The sequence below is a fragment of the Falco biarmicus genome, chromosome 14, assembly GCF_023638135.1.
Source record: "Falco biarmicus isolate bFalBia1 chromosome 14, bFalBia1.pri, whole genome shotgun sequence".
Lineage (NCBI taxonomy): Eukaryota > Metazoa > Chordata > Aves > Falconiformes > Falconidae > Falco > Falco biarmicus.
This window is the reverse complement of record NC_079301.1, coordinates 14,434,974-14,449,307: the sequence shown is the minus strand read 5'-3', so window position 1 is coordinate 14,449,307 and position 14,334 is coordinate 14,434,974. Positions and strand designations below refer to the sequence as shown.

Here is a 14,334-nt window from a genome sequence, read left to right as displayed (position 1 = left end):
AATTTTATTGATTTTTAATACAAAGCACCTTGGGCTGTTTGTAGTCAAAGATGTCTTTGTCCTGTGCACATGTGGATTGTGTACGCAACTACAGTGCTGCAGAAGGCACGTTTCAGAACAGCCATTAAGGTACTGTATCCTCTGGGTCAGCTGAGAATAAACTGAGTAAAGTTGGCAAGAATTATTCTGTGATTTCCTCTGTGAAATATTTCAACAAGGTCTTTGAAGACTCAACCAAACATTCCCAAAGCAAATTAAGCAGATGACATTATCCTTCCCTCTTGACTTCATGCCCTGAAACATTGAATAGAGATGCTGCCAGGGTCAGATTCCCAGTTTCAGCGAAGCTACAGTGACTGAAAATCAGCGCCTGTCAGCAGAATAAGAATAAACAACACTCTATCAAGGAGGGACTCAACATCCTGGTTTTGAGACCGGCACTTTACAAAAAAGCATACTATGTAACAGTAGGAAAGCAATTCAGACTACCAACCTGCAAACTTTGTTCAGCATAATTCACAAGTAAGGGTCTCTTTTTTTCCTAATGGCTTTGTCTGGATATACTGGCTGTCTTTCTTATTTTAAAGAAATCATACTCCAATTACGCTTCTTAAAATAACCAAGACAGAGAGAGCATAAAAAGTTTACCTTTAAGATTAAAAACTTTATGCAAATACAGCGAGAGGAGATTGAACAATCCAAAATATACAATGTTATTTTTCTATGGCTATTCTAGAAAAACATTAGCAATACGTGGGCTACTTTTCAATGTTGGTATCAATATCAAAAGACTGGAAAATCTTAAAACGCTGAAAGACCATCTGTGCATGCTAGCAACTGCCAAATCTGCAACTGTGGTTTCTTCCCTGCTAATTCCATATTTTCCTGATAGATTAATGGGCACCATTTATCCAGGATAAATAAATGTGGAAGGCCTGCCTCCCCCCTTCACTGCGCCTCATCATTTTACTGATTTCCACCAGACCACTGAGCACATTAATGCAAGTAAGCCACTGTCTGGATTCAGAAATTATCACATTTGGTAGAGAAGGAATGCTTGGCATTGCCCGTTTCTTTACAGACCGAAAGTCCTTGAAGTTAAAAAGAAATATATTCAGAGAACTCCAGAGTACAAACAGCACAGACAAACTGCAGTTGATGGATTTTTCTTTCCTTTCCCTGACTTAAATGTAACCTATGCATAGAAAAGCACAGATATTTTACACATACTACTCTTGTTTCACCATGTGCATTTGTCTTGTTATTTCTTTTGAGAGGCATGTCAGACACATATATTTAGACTTCTAACTTGCTAATTTATGCCAGCTAGTGTAAAATTATAGGGTTGGGAATAAAGTTGCAGAATCAAACCTTTATATGTGCTTTGAAGGAAAATTTTCCACTATTTACAGTAAGACTTCCACAATCCACAATATGCTAATTCTTCCACCTAGTAATTTGCAATCCTGCATGCACACACATGCATTCACAGACATACATACTTCACAGGTTTAATAAGAGAACCATATTTCAATGAGCTCTCGTACTACTCAGATTACATTGATTTCTACAAAATGTATTGATGTAGCAGAGCTACCACATATCTAATAGTTTGTTTAATCTACAGAAGTCTAACTACATATATCTAACACATTATCTGGCACTTGGATGATTTAATTGTGTGTTCATGGGGCACTAATTGCAAATTTCAAATGCAAATAGTACATAATCTTGTTAAACACATTTCTTTAAGAGGAGGAGATATGCCTTTGCTGTGTGTCTGCTGTCCCCATTCACTGTAGCTCCAGGTTTTGCTAAGAGGTATAAGCTGATAAAGCCTGTTGGTGCATTTGCTGACATATCTTATCCTGAATGACATTATCATGGCATATTACATCTAAAAAAGAAAAAAAAAATCACTAAGGACTGGGCATCCCATTGGCAAGAAAGGAGCATGCCTCATGCCAAAAGAAGCACACACTCCATGGATTTATAGGAGCAAGGCAGAGGATTGCTGCTGTGCAAGCTCTGACAGGGATGTCTGCTGAAGTTCTTTGCTACTTTCTTAATAGTCTCTGTCGTCTCTCTTTCCTTGTAAATACACATTAGGTTAAAAACAAAGCCTGTAAGTTCCTCCAAGTGAAGCACAAGTGAGGAGCCGCACAAAATCCCTAATCGTAAGAGACAGAGAAAGAAGGTAGAGCAGCACAGGTTCACCTTCAGCCTAAAAAACTAGCAGATGAGATATTTTGGTTGTATTTTCTACTAATCAGCCTCCCACTACTTAACACACTATTGTTTCTAGTGAGCTAAATCAGCAACAAGATTCAGCTAAAATAAATTACTATAAAAATCAAGTGAAAAATGTAATTTTCTTTCTCCAAGATGCTTTTCTGGATCTTATTTATTTTTCTAAATACAGACAAGAAGAGGTAGTCCTATTCTTTGTCTGTTCCAGACAGCTTCTGAAAGCCTGGACTCTATTGGAAAACCTTTGGCTTTTTTTCCATTGCTTGAAACACTGTCCTGGATTTATTTCCCATTTGCTTAATTTTTGCATATATAAAATGATTGGGTTTGATGCAGTTTCTTTACATTTACACCAGCATGATAAGCAAACTCAATCATATATATACATAAATTCATAGGACTATTAAGCAGAAACTTTTATTATTACTTAAGTAATAAGCTCTGAGATTACTTAAGTGAAAGCTTAATGGGGCTTAGTGGGACTTGAGCAGATGATGAAGTATTTTCTGAAACGGGGTTATTTCCAGAAGACCGTTTATAGCTTCTACAACCCTGACTGGGTCTAAAGTGACAAGCACCAAGCTATAACATTTTAAAAGTTGAAGCAACAATATATTCACAGCCTTAGAAACACACTGTCTGCACCTGCTTGTTCATGGACATAGTGGCAATGTCATCATTTTGAAGGGAACTGGTTATTCAGTTAAACAAATATATCAAGGGCTAGGAAGAAGAAGAAAAAAAATCCAACAGCCCCAAAAGCAGTTTAAAAAAAAAAAAAACTAAAAAAAAAAAAAACACGGAAGTCCTCAGTTATAGCTTATCCAAGATTTTATGGAGGGAAAAAGCTTGACTCCTTTGAGCCAGTACTGTTTACAGTTGCTGCAATGAAAATTCTAATTTTGTGCTCTAATGAACACAAAACGATCCATAGACAACCTTGGCAAAACTTATAATGACTGTGTAATTGAAGTGACTTTGTCACATTAAAAAAATATTTCACAAAATTGTAGCAAACTGCCAAGAAATAAAACTATGGGATGGGCAGTCTTGGATATGTGATACAGACTGCCATATCATCCTTGCTGCTTGGTAAGTGTTGGGCTTATAAAGCTGTGAAAGATTCATCTGCAGTCACTCTTCTTACAGCATATTAAGACTAATTGTGAATTACAGCAAGTGATTCATCATGAATGTGTGACCTAGAATTTACTTTTTAAAAACACTGCTTGTGCTGTTACGCTATCTGGCACAATCCGTATGTGTGGGAGGTGCTATATGGTAAACTGCTAGGTCACTCTCAATGTACAGGTTGCAGAACACGGATAGACCCTCAAAATGTTCCTCCATTTTGGAAATCTTATGGCAAAGGGGCACTAAAATAGAACTGAGATCACAGCCCACTGGGGACGATATCACTTCAAGCCCCGGCATGGGTAGAAGATTCTCCAAGACACCAGATTTCTCCAGAAATATCCCTGATGAAACTGGCATACACTTAACTTGCAGGGTTATGCTCACCATGATGCACGTTCTGGCCATTTACTCCTTGAGTTTCTCCCCTCCATTCCCTATACCCTGACCTCCAGGAGGGTCCACACCTTTATTGTCCAGTGGGCAAAGCACTTGGCTCCTTTCATCTGCCTGTACAGACACCTCTCCACTGCCCAGGAATGGGGCTGAGCCGATGGAGAGAAGGTAAGTACCAGAAAAGTAGCAGTTTCTGTGTCAGCGAAGCACAGTGGTATTTAACAGCTGCCATGCTGAAATACAGAGGGATCGATTAATATCTGAAATCCAAATTCTCCTCTGATATATCTCCACATACATAGAACTTGGCTTTAAATTTCATAGTTTGGTTTCAGATACAACTGAGCACATATTTTCTATTTACTTAGCACAGCAATGACTTCAGCAAGCACCTGGGGTAAGTCCTGTAAAGAATGTTAATACTGTCCCCAAGTGCAACGCAAAAGCTTTTTTTCTGGGGATTGAGCACCTAAGCATGTTTAGGAGAAATAAATAAATAATCTCTGCCTGTTTTCACTGTGGTAGATTTTTTTCCAGAGATCAGTATTTCAGAAGACTTTTCACATCGCTCTTTCACTTGAAAGACAAATCTGATTCGACATGAAGTTCCATTACGAAGAAACTGTTACATGTGATGACACTGGTTATTGAAAATTGAAATGAAGTGAGAGGAAGCTAACACCAACTTGTATGAAATTCTGCTATCTTTGAATGACACAGGGAACTCAATATATCTAATCATCAAAGTGAAGCCCATTGGGAACCGAACTACAGTTGTATTGCAGAAGGTTGCTACTTGATTGCTAGACCCAAAAGTGCTAAGCCATATGCCACTTATTTCTGTGTCTAAATAGCTTACTATGATTGATACTGAGGGTGGCTCTCCTCTTCACAGTAAAACAATCATGAAGACAACAGGAATTAGGAAACAGAGTATACAGATTATTTTTTACAATCCTAATTTTTAACCCTGCCAGTTCCTGGATCTTAATGTAATTTATTCTGTAATAAATTCAGTCCATGCTATTTTTTCCCAGCAGATCACTAGCTTTTGCACAGATCTTAGCTTGTGAGCTGCATTCGATATTCTTTTTCTCTCGCTACTGTTGGTGTGTGGCCAGACGAGCCTGATTATAAGGGCTCAGTGTTGGCCTTGAGTGTAAAATTTTTCCTGCTTTCTTTAGAAAGATTTTTTCCACCGACCTTGTGCCAATCTCCTTGATTTTTCTTCCTCATTCGTCTGTCTCTCTGAATCAGCCTTTTCCCAGCACTCCTCCAGCCTTCCCACACTCAAAGTCACTCCAAGGTCAGCGGAGGGCCCTCGTACGCGGGCGCTCCACGTGTCCCTCCTCCCAGCTGGAGGCAAAACGCGCTCCGTTTACAATATGCTCAGTTTCCACTTGACAAGGTTGGAAGCTGCTACATATATCGGAACTTAGGTCCCATAGTCAGAGAGAGCACAGCACTGTCAAGATATGACCCTCTTCTACGATTACAAAGCCAGCAAACTGGCAGGGTCTGATGGATAAGCCGCTACTTTAACATATATTACATCTGTAATGTGAGAGTTCCGTGACTCAACGCAGTCTCAACACACAACACAAAACAAAAATCAGCTCCGACATTACAAGCACGCCCGCTCCAGCAATGCTAATATCTTCTTTCATCCATGATCTTTGCAAGTCACATAGTGTTACGGTAAAGTGTTCTGCACTTAAAGGAATATCTGCAGCTTCCCTGCCACTATTAATAAAAATATTTAATGCTCTTGTTAGGAGGCGCCATTTGATTACTGAACTGTTATCCAACAAATCCTGAAAACAATTCAAAGTAAATTTCCCTAATATGTCTATTTTTCTATCCTGCCAGAAGGGTTGCTAATGAATTTGCTGCTTGACTGCACAGACAGATTGGGAACTATAACTGTGCTGGCCTGGGCAACATGGCACTGGCACCAAAAACCTATTTGTACCCATGCAAAGTTCTCTCTAGAGTATGTCTCTCATCCAGAGGTGATTTTCCAATAAAATCAGCCTCGATTATTGCAAGCACAGGAGCAATCCCTGAGGGAGTATATCAGGCAATTCAATACTAGGAAATGTTGTACTAGGCAAAATTAACCTTGTAGCAGTGTTATTTCCTGAAACATTATCTAGCTTTTGCCTTTCTTTCGTATTCATCGATCCTAAATGACTGGATTTTTTTTCTACTTCTCTCACTTAGCACAAGATCATTATTTTTTGGTACTTGTATTTAAAAAAAAATAAATGCTTGAAAGACACCTTTTTTTTCCTTTTATTTCACTTACTCATTGCCAAGGTAAAGGACTGTTTGCTGTATGGCAGGGACTTTCTTTTGGGTATATAAAAGGTGATAGTGAGGAGGACCACCTTTATTCTGCCCTATTTTCATGACCCTGCAAGGCAGAGGAAGCCTATTAGATATATTACTGGGAGGCCACAAGCCAGAAAGAGCAAGGAAACCTCATTCTTCCCTCCCACACCAAGTTGAAAGTAGGAGAAATGCCAGTGAAACTAGTGGAGTTTTGCAGTCCAAAAGAGAGCAGACACATGCCTACAGATTTCAAAGATGCTGTTCACAGCCTCAGTTAAAACCAGCTACCTGGTACCTGTATTCACTGCCTCTTACCAGGCTCTCCAAGGCAGGGATCTTCATCTGGAGAGTCTAGCATGTGCTAGAACCTAAATAAACCATATAGTCATATACGTATGCTAACACTACCTAGGGTTTTGCTCTGGATATTTATCTTCCAGCAGACAAAGATGGCATAACAGTGAAACCCAGCGGTATGAGATCTGAAGGCTGGTACCTATGCTGGATTCAGCCAGCTGTAGTGAAACCAGCAGAACAGGTACTCCCCTTTATGCCAGGATAAGGCCTTTTCTTCAATGTTGTTAGCATTTGTTGCTTGGTTGCAATATCTTAATTGCTCAGAAGGACATTTTTAAAGCATTAATTTAAAAAAGATCACAGGTAGTTAGAAAACAGCTGTTACTTAATACAATGCCCAAAGCAAACAGAATAACTGTATGAATAAATACTAAATAACTTAAAATGCAAAATACTAATCAGAAAGACAAATATAAAATCTAAAAATTCTCAAAACAACAGGATAAGTGAGGAGAGAGCAGGTATTCCTTTGATCAACAGCAGATACATGCTAAAACTGGGAAAAAAAATATTGACCTTAACTAACTTTTTTCTGTCAAAAGAAGAAATTGGGTAAAAGAAGGTTTTATTTGGCTCAAACTTTCACTTTTTTACAACTTTTAAAAACTGAGTTAAATTTGATCTTGACAAGCTGTATCACAATGAAGGTGTAAAAATGTTGTATTGAAAAATGACAAAAGTGACCCAGATAAAATGAAAATGCCTATTTCTGTCTAGCTGCAAGACTCCTGGCAAATTTTTCACAAATGCATGATTAGCTTTGGTCACCTAGCACATACATGCCTCTGCAAAGAAAAATACACTGAAGAGGTGGTCTCTCTAGCTGTCTGAAGTTCTGTGATGGCTACTGAGCAACATGCCTGGCTTGGCAGCTGAGGGGTGCCTTGTGGCTGGATACAGCCATCGGTGCTTGGTATTGATGGTGCGTGCTCAGATTTGCAAGAGATTAGATGAATGAGCTCTCAGAGTCTGTTCATCTCATTGTCTTGTAAGCAAACATTGTGCACTACACAGGACGTGTGGTAATTTAACCATCTACTATAAATTATACAATCAAGTCGGAAGCATTTCACTATAAAAATGTATTGCGCTCATTTGAAAAATGTGTGTTCTCTCTAGGTACCTGTTGTGGTGGTAGCTGAAAACCTTAATAAAGCATAAACTATTTTATATCTCAGGACTTAGCCAATGTGACTCATTTGTACAGTTTTAAGTCCAAACAAACTGCTAGTCAACTAAATTATAACTTATTACCACAGGCTACAGACTTTTAATACATTCTGTGGTTGGAACAGGACTGATTTACTGTTTTGGGCCCTGCCAGTAGTTATCATGCATCATTTCCCTAGAAATAAAAATAGCCCTACTGTGGTTATCCTTTGGACTGATAAAAATATATCTAACAAGATGTGTCAGAGGAACAAATTCAGAAAATAAAGGTAAAATATTAAATAGACTTATTATTTTATGTCTAAAGTACTACATCTTCCAGCTGCTGTGATGACTTTGGAATAAAGCAAAAGGTATTGCAAAAAGGAAAAAAAAAGATCTAAAGGAGCAATCGAGCTCTGATACAACCACATGGGGATAGCTGAATTGTCAGAGCTTTGCAAGAGTCAAAATTTACATAAAAATCAGTATTTAGGGATTAATGTGATATCATCAAAAAGGATTTAATATGTGCGTTTCTTTGCAAACAGTTTAAAAGCAGCAGTTCTATAATCCATTTCCAACACTAACCTTTAACTTGTAAGAGTGAAATAATCCTTCCCAACATTTCTAGAGTTCACATTCTGCTGAGGAAACATAGCCCCCCCCCCCCCCAGTAAAACTCAGTGGAAACCAACAGTAGCATATATGTATTGGTTTTCAAAGTGATACTCCAGGTGCTGACTCTGCTGTGAATACTGCATGTTTGTACGGACTCTACCATGTGGCCAGGTTGCAGAATCAGTGGCATTTGGGGGTTTTGTGAATTTTTGGAGGGGTTTTACTGGTAGTGCAATAAACTGATCCCACTGACTGAACTGTGCACCTGTGTAGATGCCTAAGTGGACAGACTAGGAGGATCAGGGGCTAAAGAACATTGTCTATAATTGCCTGTAAGCAGGCTTTTTCCTGGATTTCTACTGGGGATTTGAGTGCTTTCGCATGCTGGACTTAAAGTATTAAAACATAAATATGTATGGATTTCTTTGAGAAATGAATATGGGCAGGCAGTTTAGACACTATGTTATAATGGATTTCTAGAGCTAATTGAATTGGTGCTGGCTGATTTAGTAGTTTGCCAGAAATAGTCCGAGGAGATACAACGGGAAGCAAGGTTTAGAAGCAGAGACTAACAGGTGCCGGTGTGGAAATTGCTTGGGAGTTTTACTGAGAATAAGAGTTATAGCAGGTTTGGGCTTTTTGTTTCCCTGAAAGCGGTTTAAGTCCTTTAGCAAATGTTCTTCAGGTAGACACACACATACACAAATGTCCATAGGTAAGTATGCTCATAGATGCCTATGTATACATGTATGTACATATATATACACATACATACACATATATATGGCCATCCTCCTATACAATTGTACATGAATAGGAGGCTTTTTCAACCTAGACATGACGCGCTTTTTTTCTTCTTTTTTTTTTTTTCATTTTTATTTTTATTAAAAAAAAAAAAATACAGAACTACAGGACAGGAGATATCCTGCAGAGGAAGAGCTTAGCACCATCTCTGAGCAAGAGTACCAACAGCACACCGTCCCTTTTGTACTTTATTGGTAGCAAGTGCCTGATTTGACTGGTTAAAAACAAACCAACCTTCAGACTTAGCCCGCTGGCCTGCACTTTTGCCAATGGGAGCAAAAGATCTGTTTATGGTTACTGCTATTAAAGCATACATTAACTGATCCTCGGAGTCTGACCTGCTTGCCCTCCCGCTTAGTGAGTCAATAAGAAAACCCTCTGGCTCTGCATGACTTGCTCAGACCTCAGACCTTCCATGCAGAATAAGGTCTGTCCAGGGAGGGAAAAACAAGGTGCCACTCCAGCTGGTAAAACAAAGATATTTTTAAAGTGCAGCCAGTAGAAACAGTCACTCCTATTCCATGTATAATCAAGGATGAAAAGGCCACGAAAAATACCACTGCGCTTTGCAAATGAGAGGTCAATTGAAATGTCAAGATATCAAATGTTAATGGATTGCATTTCCAATGATGGTTAGGACAGAAAACCATACCAAATCAAGTCAGATGCCATTCTGAGGAGAAGATGAGGTTTATGGCAGGAAAAGACAATAAACACCAGAAGTCTTTCTGGTTAACAAACTTGTGGCTGATGGAAAACAAATATATTTTGAAAATATGAAAAGCAGTGGGATTTTAACACAAGCTATAATTCCAAAACATGTATCTGGAAGTCATTAAATCCACGGCAAATTTAAGCATATGCAGGTGTTTGGGGAAAATGCCATTGCTTTCTATTGAAGAATTTTAAAGGGACTATGAAAGAAGAGAGTATAAAGGACTCTCAGGAAAGGCAATGCTTTCTTCCCTGAAGCAAGAAGTCAATTCCAATATTCTCACAGTTCTACAGCAGTTCATGGACTACATGGATCACTCTTAAAAGCATTCATGTTCCATTTTAAAAAATTAATTTTTCTCTTACAAAACTGTTGTATTTTGTAGTGTTGGGTGACATCAGGCTTTAGCCAAATCATTTTTTCACCTGCCCACATTTTCCCAAGAAATCCATTTGGCCATTTTCATAAAGGACTGTAACCTGAGGCATTTGTTTAGAGTGACATTATATCCTGTCCTTAGTCAGAAGGGTGTTGCTATGCAAAGAACTCATTTCTGTAATATGGAAAACAGTGAAAAGGAACTAGTTATCCTCCTAACCACTCTCACTGCCCAACTAGTAGACACACAGACTTCCTTCCCCAACTGCAGAGAGACCAGCCCTGTGCTTATGTTAGCTCGCTGGTCACTCACACGCTTAGAGGGAAAATAGTTGTATTAGTGCCTTTTGAGTAGGAAGGCTCCTTGGTCTTTATGGCAGATACTTAATATTAGGAATGATGCACAGTGAGTAACCATTTGCTCTTTTCTGTAAGGATAACTACTTGCATGGATTCCAGTGCATATATGAGGAAAAGGGTTTAAAACAAACAAAAGACAGTATTTTTTCATACCCTGTGGTGCTCAACTCCACAGGATATTGTGGGCACAAGAAGTATAAACAGATTTCAAAAGAGATTTTACATGGAGGATAAGTCCGTTGGTACCTCCTAAACACATGGTGTGTGGTTATGAAAGTGTAAAAAGCTGTGTGCAGGAAGGTGGGAGGATACTCCCTGTGGAGGATGCCTCTGTAATTGCTGTTCCCCCCCCACCTTCTGCCACTGGCAGAGATAAAGCACTCGGTTGGTTGACCTTCAGTCTATGTTGAGGTACAGGCTGCCATGCCAAGTGTATTTGTACTTGAGAGTGAGGCCTAACACTGTGTCTGGATCTGAGGAGATCCTGCAGCTCAACCTGCTTAATAAAAGACAAGTGATGTGGTCCAAGTCAATGTGAATGTGATTCCTTTAGGCGTTATGCTGATGTGGGCTCCCATTACCTACCTAAGTCTGGAAAAAAATCTGAGAAGAGTGATCATCAGTTGGGATTCAGAACAAAGGTGCTATTGAATTTTAATGATATTGCTGTTTGCTCCCTATTCCATCAAATCACAGGGTATATAGAAAATTATTTCCTCTGGATGTCTCCTAATTCAAAACCATTTCTCATGTAACAGCTCTTTAGAAATTGTAAACCCTCCACAGGGTAAAATTGTTTAAGTCTTTCAGAGTCAGGGATAGGAACAGTGTGATAAGGACCAGCAAGTAAGTAAGAAAGCATCTGGGACTTTGCATCCAGGAAATCCCTTTCCCACTACAGACTGTCCATGTAGATGCGGATAAAACCAATGGGAGAAAGCAAGTGTTTCTTATATGACAAGGGCAGGAGGAGATAGATAAGTTAAATGCAATGGATTCTGCAATTATGGGGGCCACCTTGGTGCCACATGGTTTTGGAAAAGTAACTGAAGTATCCCCACTACCCCCTCCACCCCTCAAAAAAAAAATCAGTTTTGCAGACACAGAGATTTCTTAGCCATTTTATGTGTGTTTATTTGTATGTCAGATGATGCTACCAAGAAAGATGAGCTCCTATGGATGTGTCCTGTCTTGCAGTGCTACAAGCAACATGGAATTGAGACCAAGCCTTCTGAAGGAGCCAAATGCCACCTGCATCTACTTTGGCCGTCAGGAAGTTCACACCAGTTAGTCTAAGCACCTATAGACATTAAGAAACCAGCTGCTTGGCTGCCTTACTGAACTGTAGTAAGAAAACTTCCTGGGTTTTTTCCCTTCATAAAGTGTTAAGTGCTGGAGGGATTCAACAGAACAAAAATGAACAGTAAACTTCCTCTCAAACATTAAACCAGCAACATTAATAAACTGAGCAATGAAAAGTAAATCAACCATTTCTACAGAAATCTTCATCATGTTTCTAAACAAAAATGTTAAATAGTGGCACTGTTAAGGTCCTGTCCAAGGACTCCATATAAACCATATTCTTTAAAAGGGAGTGATTTCTGATTCCAGTTTTGGGACACAAGAGCTATGTTAGCACAATGTAAAAACATGGAAATTTTTTATGCTAACGACAACTACGAATATTTTATATATATTTATATATGTAAAAAAAATATATATTGTAACAGATGTCAAATGCAGTTAGATTCAACTCAACTTATTAGTGCATGGCTTTTAGCCAAAAGCAATTCACATTTGCAGAAGTGTACTATCACATATGTCTTAATAACAGAAATGTGTTTTTAAAAATGTATGTGGTAAGTCACATATGGTAGAAGAAATCTGTACAGCTTTCAGCCCTTATGACAATGGAAGCTGGTAACTTTATTTTGCGTAGCTGAAGAACATTAAAATTCAAGTGAAATTCTCTTTGACATTTGAGAGCTACAAAAGCAATGACTACAAGCTAGACAAGCCTGAGCTGTACTAAGTGTGGCTGTGACGCTGATATAAATGCTGTCTTAAAGACACTATTCTTACTTTTGCCCTGAGTGTAATATTTTAGCACACAATCATAATTGTATACAGGTACCTTAAATAATTACATGTTGCTGAAAAATAGTAGGCAGATTTTTCAGCTGTTTTGTTATGCAGAGTGTAATTAATATGTATAATGGATTCCCTAGGGTACTAATTGAAGCTGCCACCATGAACATAGTCAAAGAGAAGTTAAACAACCAGTTGGGGGAAACACGACAGGGTGAGATATGCACATGTAGGTAGAAAGAGCGAGACTGTCCATCTGGCTGTCTTCCATTCCAACATGCTACACTTAAGTCCCATAAAGGAATGATCTAGCCTAAATCACCCTTTCCCCCCACTCTCAAATCTTTCTGGTGGATTAATTGGGCATCAGTGTCACATATGCAGTTTAATGACTGAAAGGCTCAATATCTCTATTATATGTGTGAAAACTCAATTCAGTTGAGCCATTCCTGAGGATTTGACTCAAAATATTAAAAAAAGGTGAATGAATGCTAAATAATTATTTTGGAGTTGTTCCAGTGGACTCTTATCACCTTGCAACTCCTGAATCCTCTAGAATGTGAGGTCAAAACACAGCTTATTTCACAATCTCTAGTAAACAACCACCAGCTAACAAAGACTTTAATTCAGCTTCCACTGATTTTGAACTAGCTCTATAGGCAAGAAAGGTCCCTTGTCTTATTAGAAGTTTCATGTGCTATCAGATCCCTGCTGGATCCTATTTCTAATTTTTATCAGATTGAACGAAACATAGAGAGAGTGATTTATGACTGTCTTGCCTCTTGCATAATCACTCCAAGGAGTGTTCATACACATTTTGTGTTCACTTTATAACGGGTAAATAACTATACATGATGGAAGCCAAGTGAGAAGTAGAACTGTACTCTTTTGTAGTGTGCTAAACCACAATGATTAATGATTTGTGAGTCCTTTCAGTGCATGTTCTTACAAATACAAAACCATTCCAGTCCAACAGCCAGCATGATCAGCAAACTACTATAAAAATAAGAACATTTCCTCTGTCTATAACAGGAATATACAGTTACCGGGACTTAGTTAAACTGCAGTGATCACCGACTGAAGCTAAAAATATGTGTTTTATTGGTACATAAGAGCCCATTAAGACTGGAGTACTCATTATTTAAACAGAATCACTAATTGCTGGTAGCTTTAACTGAAAATGCCTTTTCTCAAAGAGCCAGGACATCTATACAGCAACTTTCTTAATTCCATGATATATGGTTGAGTGTTGCTGCTAGTGCCCTAAGATTTAAGAACTTCTCATAAAATGCCCTGGAAATTGCTCCCTGGTAGCTTGCTCATCCTTCACAGAGCCCTACTCTAAAGAACAGAAACATACGTGTGTGTATGGTGTGAGAGAGACACACATACAGAGTGAGAGAGCTCTTAATCAACAGGATGGCAAAGCCTTGATACATAGGTGCAAAATATTCCCATGTGTCTAGAAATCATTTGGCACATTCTTAGTTATTTCCCCCCTGTCAGACCTTCTCAAGGATTGCAATTAAAAATCATAATCTTTTTAGCATGTACAAACCTCCCCAAGGCTAGGAGCACTACATATTGAGTATGATTCGATATTATTTGGCAGCTATTCATAGACAACACATTAATTTATGGAAACTGGATGAAACTTGGGGAGTGCAATCATTAGGGACATATGAGAAATCGAAAGCTTTCCTTAGTGATACTGACCTTTTTATAGCTACAATTAGGGGCAACTTGAA

General features: G+C 38.6%; 1 protein-coding gene across 2 annotated transcripts in view; it reads right to left on the bottom strand.

The window, feature by feature from the left end:
* AFF2 (ALF transcription elongation factor 2) overlaps positions 1-14,334 on the bottom strand; it is a 351,165-nt gene that overhangs the window by 70,480 nt on the left and 266,351 nt on the right. The gene's annotated exons all lie outside the window — the stretch shown is intronic.